This window comes from Eriocheir sinensis, unplaced genomic scaffold (genome assembly GCF_024679095.1).
Source record: "Eriocheir sinensis breed Jianghai 21 unplaced genomic scaffold, ASM2467909v1 Scaffold17, whole genome shotgun sequence".
In the NCBI taxonomy this organism is placed as follows: Eukaryota; Metazoa; Arthropoda; class Malacostraca; order Decapoda; family Varunidae; genus Eriocheir; species Eriocheir sinensis.
In genome coordinates this window covers 217,501-229,054 of record NW_026111072.1, presented here as the reverse complement: position 1 = coordinate 229,054, position 11,554 = coordinate 217,501, and the positions used below count along the sequence as shown (strand labels likewise).

General features: G+C 44.2%; 2 long non-coding RNA genes across 3 annotated transcripts in view; one reads left to right on the top strand and one right to left on the bottom strand.

Annotated features, from left to right (window-relative positions):
* LOC126990506 (uncharacterized) overlaps window positions 1-3,023 on the top strand; it is a 36,379-nt gene extending 33,356 nt beyond the window's left edge. Inside the window, exons 4-5 of the long non-coding RNA XR_007744468.1 lie at window positions 64-298; window positions 1,088-3,023. This is a non-coding gene — a long non-coding RNA (uncharacterized LOC126990506). The remainder of the gene's footprint in view (window positions 1-63; window positions 299-1,087) is intronic.
* The window catches only part of LOC126990505 (uncharacterized), a 10,093-nt gene continuing 1,125 nt past the window's right edge, over window positions 2,587-11,554 (bottom strand). Inside the window, exons 1-4 of one of the 2 annotated variants that reach the window (XR_007744466.1) lie at window positions 8,013-11,554; window positions 6,031-6,842; window positions 5,745-5,886; window positions 2,587-2,725 (exon numbers count right to left, since the gene is read on the bottom strand). The exon at window positions 8,013-11,554 is cut by the window's right edge and continues 1,125 nt beyond it. This is a non-coding gene — a long non-coding RNA (uncharacterized LOC126990505). The remainder of the gene's footprint in view (window positions 2,726-5,744; window positions 5,887-6,030; window positions 6,843-8,012) is intronic. The other variant, XR_007744467.1, reaches the window with a different exon arrangement.

Genomic DNA, 11,554 nt, shown 5'->3' with positions numbered 1-11,554 from the left:
CCTCCCCTATTTCTTTTTCCTCTTCCTCTTTCCTTTACTAATGTCGGTTATTTTTTCTTCCAGGTACTGAGAGGGAGAGAAAGAAGAGGAGAAGGAAGAAGAAGAGGAAGAAGAAAATGAATGAATGAGGAGAAAAAGGAGGATGAGAAAGAAGAGAAAAAGGAAGAGAAAGAGTTAGAAGAGAAAAAAAGATAAGGAGAAAAAGAAGGATGATAAAGAAGAAGAGGAGGAAGAGGAGGAGGAAAAACACGAGAAGAGGAATAGAAGAAAAAATGAGGAAAAAGAGGACAAAAAATGAGTAAGAGGAAGAGAGTACAGGAGGAAGATTAAGTGGTTATCTAAATCATCTAATCTCTCCCTGGTTCCCCTTATCATATCCCTCTCTCAGCACCTCCTCTGTTTATTCACCACACTAACAAAAAAAACAAAAAAAAGATTCCTTCCCCGAGCCAAGTCTGTCCCATCAAGAGCCAAGTCGAAACTCTCCAAGCTATGTCGCCACTATGCTCTGTGACCGAAGACTTACAGGAGAGAGTCACCTGCCTCCTCCCCCTAGCATGCAGGCCACAGCATCTGACGTACCCACACCTAAGGACAGCTGGGTAACAAAGGAATGGGTGTGAAGAGATGTCCAGCCAGAGAGTACAGGCAGATGGGCGCTCTCCTCACATCATTGTCTTTGTTATCCTGTAGTTGTGAGATCGTGGATGTGTTGGGTGCTGTGCCTTGTGTCGTGGGAGAGGACACTCTTTTGTATATTTTCTGTCACGGCTTAAGTCTGTGGTGGTGTGGTGAGGGAAGGCGCTGGTTGTAAAGAGACCGAGTTGTTAGGGGATGCACTTATAAGGGGATGGACTTGTATAGGGGACTGGACTTGTAAGGGGGACTGACTTGTATAAGGGACCGGACTTGTAAGGGGCACTGACTTGTATAAGGGACCGGACTTGTAAGGGGCACCGACTGACTTGTAAGGGGACAGGGTATTATAGATCAAAGTGTAACATCGTCAATACTACCTTCGTGTGTCCATATATGTTTTATTTAAGAGATACCAGGGAAGTGTGTCTAAGATTGGTTTATTTTGCAGATCACACAACCACAGCAACTAGAAGGGAATTGCAGAGGAGTCCAACACAGCACCCAGGACCTCTACTATGGATTTCCGAGGCTGTGTTATATAGTTTTTTTTTCTGGAATATCTCGGTAAGTGTCTGTTGGATCACTGTGATACTTTTCCAGTTTGTTTCACACCCTCCGCTAATATTTGTCAGCATAGTGCATTGTTATCAGAGGGTGTGAGTAAGGCACAGAATCTTGACACTTGAAGGGAAATAGCGAAATGAAAGGACAGTAATCGGACAGGGCCAGCGTGACGTCATTCCCCAGGCCCCACCCACCCACCACTATAGCCCAGCTGCATATGTGTCTTCTATTTCTATTATTCTCTCTAGCCAGTGTAAAATTTTCAAGTATTTCTTTTCATATACGGCACACGGTGTTTTCCTATTTAATGCCGAATGTTGCCGTAGTTTATCAGCAGTATCAGACTTTACATCCGCTACGCGGCTATATATCCACGGTATCTTCTCGGGTGAAGAGAAGAGGGGAGGGTTGCAGTATTGCCAACTCAAAATCCTCAAGAAAATAGAAAACACACACTCAACTCTATTAATGGGTTCACTTGATACCACTTAAGCATCTTCGATCCTCTACAACACTGTCTTCTATAAGTGTTGCAAATCTCAGCATCTTATTGGTCAGTTTATCAAAGGATCGAATCACCTCTTCCTGGAGCTCGTTAGAAGTGAATAAATGTTTCGAGAGAGAGAGAGACGACACGCTGGCCCTGTCTGATTGCTGTCCATTCATTTCGCAATTTCCCTTCAAGTGTCTGTGCCTTCCTCACACCCTCTGATAATAATGCACTGTGCTGAAAAATATTAGCGGAGGGTGTGAAACAAACTGTGGCAAAGTATCAGAGTGATCCAACAGATACTTACCAAGATATTCCAGAAAAACGATATATAACACAGCCTCGGAAATCCATAGCAGAAGGCACATCACCAACACAGCAGAGTCCAGACATCGGCCAGCATCCAGTGTGAGAGTACGTCAGGCTCCAGAAGAGAATCCAAATCCACCTTCACAGCAGTATCCAGAGTCCTTCACCTGTAAAGAGAGAACGCATATACAACAGAGGATCATACACCGTAGGGTATTGGACAGCAGGGGAGTGGACCGAGACTACCTACCCACAAGAGGAGAGAGAAGAGGGAACAACACACAACTTGATAAAAGAAGAAAGGAGATGGCACTGAAGGAAAGAGAAGGAAGAGCATAGTGGAAGGAAAGGAAGGGACATATAAGGACTAAGAAGCAGCGAGGATAGCAGTAGGTATGGTGTGTGTGGAAGCAAGTGTTTGGGAGACATAGACCAGGTGGGACAAAGGTATGCCGTCCCTCGCTCAGTCTGTCTCTCCTAATCACTGTTGCCTCCATACAGACTGGTACACACACCTACTGCCCTGTCTACTTCTGCTTCTTATATGCTTCTTCTTTGTCTCCTTTTCTTTCTTCTCCTCACTCCTTTCCTTTTTCACAATCAGTGTTCTCGCTCTTCCTCCTCAGTTCTGCTTCCTTCTCTTATGTATAGTTGTTTCCTCTTCTGTCTCCTCTCATTAGGCTCTCATTGGCTGTCTCACGTCTGTCCGCCTCCCTGGGAAGCCTGAGGAAGAAATATTAGAATAGAACAAAAATCTCCTCTTGAATCAAATGTCTTTACTGGTTACACTAAACTGGAATTATGCAGTGAAGAGTCTCAAAATGTACATACACTAAAGTAGTATCCATAAGAAAAGCTAGAATTATGCAGTGAAATATCTCATAATGTACATACACTAAAGTAGTATCCATAAGAACAGCTGGAATTATGCAGTGAAATATCTCATAATGTACATACACTAAAGTAGTATCCATAAGAAAAGCTGGAATTATGCAGTGAAATATCTCATAATGTACATAACTGAGTACCGAGAGTCGAACCCAGACCCTCAGAATAGGTATCCGGGCAGCACACGAACTAAGCCACTGATAAGCTTAAAGATCAGTGTTCTACAGGTCACTTCTGCAGCACTTAACGCCACACCCCGGCCCCCACTGTGGACATGAAGGAAAGGTGACCTGCCCTTCCTCGTGGTGGCTGGCAAGGGTTTTTTCGACTCACAACGGCACATGGTCTGCTTATACATGTGTCATTGCATTTTTATATCTACACCACATGCACCAGTCTGGGTTAATTTAAAGCCTTGCCACCCACCACGAGTGTAAGCGGGTCACCTTTCCTTCATGTCCACAGTGGGGGCCGGGGTGTCTGGTACAGGCTGCAGAGGCGGTGGCTGAGTCGTCAAAGTAACGGCCTCGTGTTCAGGAGGACGAGTTCAATCCGCCCGGTGCCACCAAGCTGGGATTTTCAGCCGCGCCAGTGGCTTAAAACTACCCACATGCTGTCCAGAAGACCACCTATCAACCCGGGCTCTAGATTCTAGGATCAAAAATGAGCTCTGGGAGGGCAGCATGAGCCAATGCAAGATGGCGCCACTATAAACACTCGCCTGCGCCAGAACGGGCTGGGCCGACCATCAGGACCCACCGGAATGAAGCCTTGGACCGACCATCAAGATCCACCGGGAAGAAGCCTACCGGCGCAATAGGCAGCAATGTAAAAAAAAAAAACAGAAAAAAAGAAGTGGCCTCTGGTGCGGTGATCTTCCAGCACATCAGAGGCTCAGCTGGTTTGCCGCATCATGTCTCTTCTGAAGGCCCAGGTTGTACTCCCAGCACTCTGTAATGGATGGAAATTTTCAGTCAACTTAAGTACCTGTACCTAACCTGAGCTTCAGCAACCATCTTTAATGTTCTCAAAGGCCATATTTAGACAGGGATTGAGTCACCCTCTCAGCACTCTTTGATGCCACCAGTAAAGAGGTTAGAAGTAGTACCTAACCTGAGCTAGCAACTATCTTTAATGTTCTCAAAGGCCATGTTTAGACAGAGATTGAGTCACCCTCTCAGCACTCTTTGATGCCACCAGTAAAGAGGTTAGAAGTAGTACCTAACCTGAGCTAGCAACTATCTTTAATGTTCTCAAAGGCCATGTTTAGACAGAGATTGAGTCACCCTCTCAGCGTTCGTTGATGCCGCCAGTACTCAGAGGTTAGAAGTGAGACTCGCCCTGCCTCTCACCCAGCCTCAACTCATTAGGAGGCAGCCACATCTTCAACCTACTCCACCACGGGCCATATATGTCATGAAAGCCTGTGCTGGAAGTAGAATAAGGCCATGGCTGCCTCCTACAGAGTTCAGGCTGGGTGAGGGGTAGGGTGCGCGCTTTCTAACCTCAGTGTGGTGGTGGTGACGAGTGACGAGAGACCAGTTCAATCTCTGTCGGGGTGAACACAAGTTATCTCCATCCTGAAGACTCTAACCTTGAACATTTGAGTATAAGGAGCCAGAAATTGCTTCCCCTCACGACCTAGGAGCCAGAAATTGCTTCCCCTCACGACCTAGGAGCCAGAAATTGCTTCCCCTCACGACCTAGGAGCCAGAAATTGCTTCCCCTCACGACCTAGGAGCCAGAAATTGCTTCCCCTCACGACCTAGGAGCCAGAAATTGCTTCCCCTCACGACCTAGGAGCCAGATACTGCTTCCCATCTCGACCAAGGAGCCAGAAATTGCTTCCCCTCACGACCTAGGAGCCAGAAATTGCTTCCCCTCACGACCTAGGAGCCAGAAATTGCTTCCCCTCACGACCTAGGAGCCAGAAATTGCTTCCCCTCACGACCTAGGAGCCAGAAATTGCTTCCCCTCACGACCTGACTTCAATAAAAATAGATTCCACTTAATGCTGTCTTATCTAAACCTTCCTCCTCTGCCTTAACCTGAGGGTGTAGAGTATTAGGGATTAGAAGAACCCACCAACAAGTCCCTGGATGAGGTAGCAGTGAGTGGAGGAAATGAAGGAAGAGTTTGTGAATAAATGAACCTTGCAATCAGCTATTTCGAGGGAGAGAGACAAGGAAAGTTGAAGGGAAGAGAAGGATGGGTGATGAGAAGATAGCTTGACGAGGGAAAGTAGAAGGAAAAATTATGAGAGAAAGGTGTGGGAATAAATGAACCCTGATATCAGTTATTACAAGAAAGATAGACCAGGAAAGTTGAAGGGAAGAGAATGATGGGTGATGAGAAGATAGCTTGACGAGGGAAGGTAGAAGGAAAAAAGATGATGGAGAGGCATGTAAAATAAATGAACCTTGCTATCAGTTATTATGAGGAAGATGGAGAAGGAAAGAAGGCAAAAGAAGGATGGGTGATAAAAAGATAGCTTGTCGAGGGAAAGTAGAAGGAAAAAAGATGGAGAGGCATGTGAATAAAATAAAGGTGACTATAAATTACCGAAAGAAAGATGGACGGACAAAATTAAGTTATACGAAAAAAAAAAAAAAAAAAAAAAAAAAAAATTGGAAGAAAGGGCGATTAGAAGATACTGACGACGGTATTGGGTGTGGATAAAATCAACGTTGGTATCAATTAGTAAAGGAAACAGACACAAAAATTAAGTTATATGGAAAAAGAAAGGAAGGAAGGAAGGGCGATTAGAAGATACTGACGACGGAAAGGGATGTAAATAAAATCAATGTTGGTACCAGACTAACAAAACAGTACGGTAAAAAAAAAAAAAAAATACCTTGGACAAACTCAACAGGTGGAGTGATGCAACCAGGTACAGAAGGGCATCAGGTGACCAGGTAAGATGCCACAGGTAATGACATCCAGGTAACATCATCCAGGTGATCTCAGGTGTGGATGAACGGAGCCGAGGAAGCAAACTGGAATGAATAAAGTGATTGGTGGAGGAGAGGAAATGTGAATAACAAGGCCTATCAATTCTTACAAAGACAAGCAAAAAAAGATAAATTAAGACTGTGATCAAGATACCAGACTAACAAAACATTAAGGTAAAAATAAAATACCTTGAACAAACGCAACAGGTGGAGTGACACAAACAGGTACAGAAGGGCATCAGGTCACCAGGTAAGATGCCACAGGTAAAGAGATCCAGGTAACATCATCCAGGTAACGACAGGATCTTGGAGTCTCTGATGATCGGTGACTTGGGCTGCAAAATCGGGTCTATATAACATTTACGTCGGAACAATTTACCACAATAAAAAGATTAAGGAAGGGAGTTTGACAAATGTTCACTGTATATGTTAGTTTTGTTCTAGCTTGACTGTTTTGTTCTCCTATCTGATCACAGTCTTAACCCGGTAGCAGTGGGGTCCCTCCAAGCGAGAAAAATGAGAAAAAAATCACCCCTCACACAAACCATTTCATAATATATATCAAAGCATTTGTGATCAGATTATGTATCATCTATTTTTGGGGGTTTATATCATGGTACAAATTTGTCCCGTCGCTGCTACACGGTAAAGCCACAAATTTGGCCCGTCGCTGCTACCAGGTTAATGTAGCTTTTTGCTTAGTGTGTCTTTTGTAATATAACTGATAGACCATTTTATTCACCCAAAGTCATTCCAGCGATGCCTCAAGATCCTACGACAACCCCCCCATGAAGAATTAGTTACCATGACCTTCCTTCCTCCTTATGCTCCTTGAGGACTCTGCCGATAGCACAGGCGTCTTCAGGGAGGGTCAGCGCACACCACACACACTCCTGCTGGTGATGGTGGCTGTCGCTCCTGCCTGCATGACTTGCCGAGGCTGCCATAACCCTCCGCACACCAGGACATCCACAGCCTCAGCCTTGCCAGTGTCCCCCATGCTGGAAATAAAGAGTTTTCAGTGGTAAACTAAGCAGTATGGAGGTCTTATGTGGTAAACTAAACACTATTTTTGGACAATTTACGGTTTCACCCAACCAACGATTTTCCCACGAGGTTCATGTTTTTCTGGTGATGGAGGTAGTGAATTGCATGATTTTGTACCTCATTTCCGTCGCAGATGTCTACTTTTCGAGCTATGCCTCTTTCAAGTTATGCCTATCCCCAGCCCATTGTGGTGCAGGCAAGTGTTTATAGTGGCGCCATCTTTACTTTTCAGCGTTTTCCATTTTAGACCCCCTAATTATACACCATTATACACATCCATGGCAATGACCCCTATCAATTAACCCTCTCCGCCACTTAATTACGAGAACATCAATTGTCCACCTAATTACAAATACAAATTGTTGGGTGTGTGTTGGAGGGTCATGCGACGCCGATCTAGCACAGTTTTTGTACTATTAACACTTGCTTTAAATTCATGGTACAGAAGAATGGCCAGGCTTAATTACCAAAAACAACCACCACAGCAATTATGTATCTCCTAATTATACACTGTTATACACATTCAATGACCCCTATCAATTAACCCTCCCCGCCACTTAATTACGAGAACATCAATTGTCCACCTAATTAACCCCATGAATCACTAATCACAGTACCAAGTTTAATTAACAAAAACAACCTCCACAGCAATTATATATCTTCTAATTACCCTTCTAATGACCCTTGAATCCCTCTGCAGCACTTAACTATGACAACGACATCAATTATCCACCTAATTAACTCCACGAATCACTAATCACACTACCACCAGTTAATTACCAAGAAACAACCACCAAATCAATTATCCACCTCCTAATTACCCCTCTAATGACCCTTTACAACGCACTTAACTACGAGAACCACATCAATTATCCACCTAATTAACCCCACAAATCCCTAATCACAGTAAAAGCAATTAATTACCAAGAAACCACCACCAAATCAATTATCCACCTCCTAATTACCCCTCTAATGACCCTTTACAATCCACTTAACTACGAGAACCACATCAATTATCCACCTAATTAACCCCACGAATCCCTAATCACACTACCAATTAATGATTACCAAGAAACAACCACCAAATCAATTATCCACCTAATTACCCCTCTAATGACCCTTACCAACACTCTCCACCTGTTAATTAGAAGAAACTGATCGCGCATTACACCTTCAAAGTCACTCCCACCTGTCCCTCTCCCTCCCTCACCTGTTAATTAGCTTAGCGCACACCTGGAGTTACCTTTGTGAGCTCAGGTGAAGGAATGGCAGGTGAGAGAGAGAGAGAGAGAGAGAGAGAGAGAGAGAGAGAGAGAAGGGAAAGTTCCTGTATTTCTCTCTATTTCTCTGTTTATTTCTCTCCTCCTGTTATTTGCTTTCATTAATATTATATGCTGTTAATTTTGCAACGTTTGTATATATATTTATTTGCTGAGAGAGAGAGAGAGAGAGAGAGAGAGAGAGAGAGAGAGAGAGGGTTGCCATTTCTCTCTTCATTTCTTTATTTCACTATTGTTTGTTTTCTTTAATATTCTATCTAATTATGTCTATCCTAATCTATTTCTAATCCTAATATATCCTAATTATTTCATTAATATTCTATCCTAATTATTTTCCACGTATTAATAGCTATTTATTCGTGTATTTATTTATTTATTTATTTATTTTTTTTTTTTGGTATTTCGTTGGGGATATTTATTTTATTTATTTACCTCTTTATTTATTCATAGAAGACGTGGCTTTACGAATTTTTATGGGGTACTCTTATAGTTGACTGATTATTCGGTGGTTTCTTTGTCCAGTTATATGCTCGTTATGGTGTTAGTGGTATGTGCAAGGTTAGCTTATTCTTCTCTTTTTGGGTAGTAGTTTAAGTGTGTGTGTGTGTGTGTGTGTGTGTGTGTGTGTGTGTGTGTGTGTGTAATAGATTAGTTAAACCCATTCAGTAGTTTAACCCATTCACTATTTAGGCTTCATGCAATTAGAATGTTTAATATAAGGTTCTACTACTACTACTACTACTACTACTACTACTACTACCAGAGTGACTGTTACTGCATTGTACTGGTGACTGGTAGTGAGTGAGGAAGGGCCTTGTCATACGTTGTTTCTGGGTAGTGATGTAGTCTGGTAGAACGGTTGTAGTCTCTCTCTCTCTCTCTCTCTCTCTCTCTCTCTCTCTCTCTCTCTCTCTCTCTCTCTCTCTCAGGGTATTCAAACGTCTTTAGTGTAGTACTGAAATATATTATGCAAGCTTACACGTATTTACAGTCTCAGTGAGTGTGAGGAGTCAACCACAACCTCTGCTTCTATGCTTCTCTACCTCTCCTCCTCCTCCTCCTCCTCCTCCTCCTGCTGCTGCTTCGTGTCTCTGGGCGGTCAAGCAGTACGTGTCGACTTCAGCAAATTCCTCAGACTGTCACTCAAAAAAACAAGCCTACTCTGAACAAAGCGTATAATGTAGATGACTATGCAAAGTCAGCTCAAAGTTTGCTCAGATTCTCATATTCTTAAACCTCCCGGCGCCCAAGCACATACATTTAACAAGGCTTTCGTGGGATTTGTGGGCATTTCCAGGGGCAGTTTTATGACCCTGGTGGTAGTCTGACCCTTCCTCTGTACCGTGAACGTAAAGAAACACCCATGGAGACGCGTTTGACCTCTTATTTTGCCTTTAGAAATTATGAATGTAAGAGAAGGGAGCGTTTAACAATACCGACGTCACAGAGAGACTACACTAGAGCATAAACGATGAACACTTCTTAACTCTTAACTCATTATTTTTATTGGTGATGTAAGGCGGCCTTTATGTGTCTGGAACCGTAATAACAGAGGATGTACAATAACACAGTAGTGAATAATAAGAAAATTATCATACCATTATTTCCCCACCTCCTCTTTCCCGTCTCTTCCTCTTTCTTCCTCTCCTAATCTTCCTCCTCCTTTTCCTTCTTCCTTTCCCCTTTTGCTCCTCCTACTCCCCTCAACACTTCCTCTTCCTGCGGTGTGTCAAAATTCATCAGTGATTTTCTTTATAGTTACACTCACAAAGGAGACAGATACGACTCGAGGTGATAGTACACTTAACATTTTAACCTCATTTGCTGCTGCTCGAAACAAAGCCATTTTAAGCTACATATGTTGCTATATGTTGAGGCACACACATTTCTCACATTTCTTTCACCTGATCCTGTATACATCAGTGCCTTACACCGCTCAGTCACTCGTCGCCTCCTATCGTGACGTGAAATTCGGAGCAGCGTTTCCGGACTTGTGCGTGTCCCCCTTGGCACTCTTTGTCTTCCGCATTTGCCGGCGCATTTTACAGTAGTATACGGTGTGGCCGTCTCGCTGACAATAGGAACATTTGAATTTGGGCTTTCCGGTGGTGGACGCAACTACGGATGAGGCAGAAGCGTTACTGTTGGCATTTTCCTGGCGCACTTCAGCCACGGCGGGGCACGCTGCGCCTTCTTCCTCCTCAATCTTGGTCTTGAGTTTCTGCACGAAGTCGTGTAGTTTGTCATCGGGGCCGAATTCAAGAGATGAGGAACTCTTTCGATACTGGTCTTTCAGGACAATCATGTAAATGAGGAATTCTAGAAATTTAAGAGTGTTACCAAGAGACATATTTTCTCCATCTGTCCAGCCTCCTTCTTTGAGACACTTAATGAGATCAGTCGACAGCCGATAGGCGTCCACTTGCCCCTGAAAAAGGCCCTTGGTTCCCGCATTTGTCCGCAAAGTGTCCACACACAAATTTACGCCCTTTACGAGGCTGTGCTTCACATCATCCCCAAACGTTTCAAGAAAGTGTGAGCGAAACGCGGCATAGTCTCGCCTTTCCTGCGGCACTGTGAACGCGCTGGCCTGCATCAGAGCCGAGGCGAGGGAGCCAGGCTGCAAGCGGGACCGAACGAAGGATATTTTGTCTCCCGGATCGGACACGAATGAATAGTTCATGACATCCTCGCACTGAAGAATAAAATCCCTGGCAGTGTAATCATCCTCGGTCCCCGAGAAGGCCATAACCGCCGCAGTGGTCGGCAGTAATTTGAAAGGCGTTGCCGGGCAATGGGAAAAGAGAACAAAGTAATTACCGCAGTTGAAATGAATAGTGTAATGCTAGTGCACTGCTAGGCGTGTGCCCGCTCGCCCCGATGCCTCTATAATAAAGGGCAGCAAAAAGGGGAAAGAGAGAGAGAGTCGTGGTGAGTTAAACTGAGGTGTCAACACTTTCCCTTCGCCGTGCACGAAACACTAAAGAAAGGAGAAAATAAAATGAATGAACGTGCCTACTACTTAATCATCCACATAACAGACAAAAAAATAATCAACAGCCGAGAATAACAATCAATAAATACGGCTCCACACACCTGGACACGTGAAAATACAAGTAATTCACCTAAACTCTTGTTGCAAGTGGTGTAATTACTGATAACCGTATCAATGTAGTGTCTGTTAAGTGAATTGTGATGCCAGATAACCCGGAGACAGAAAACCGGAACTCAGCAACTCCCGGCAAGCTGACCAGCGTCACCGCCTTGTAGACAGGCGGGCAGGGCTGGCGCGGGGCTCCGGCGCCGGCAGCGGAGAGGCGAGGGGCGAGGGGGGGGGTCGGTGCAAAGTGACGTCAGCCAAAGATCCGTGTTGCCTGGCGAAGTAC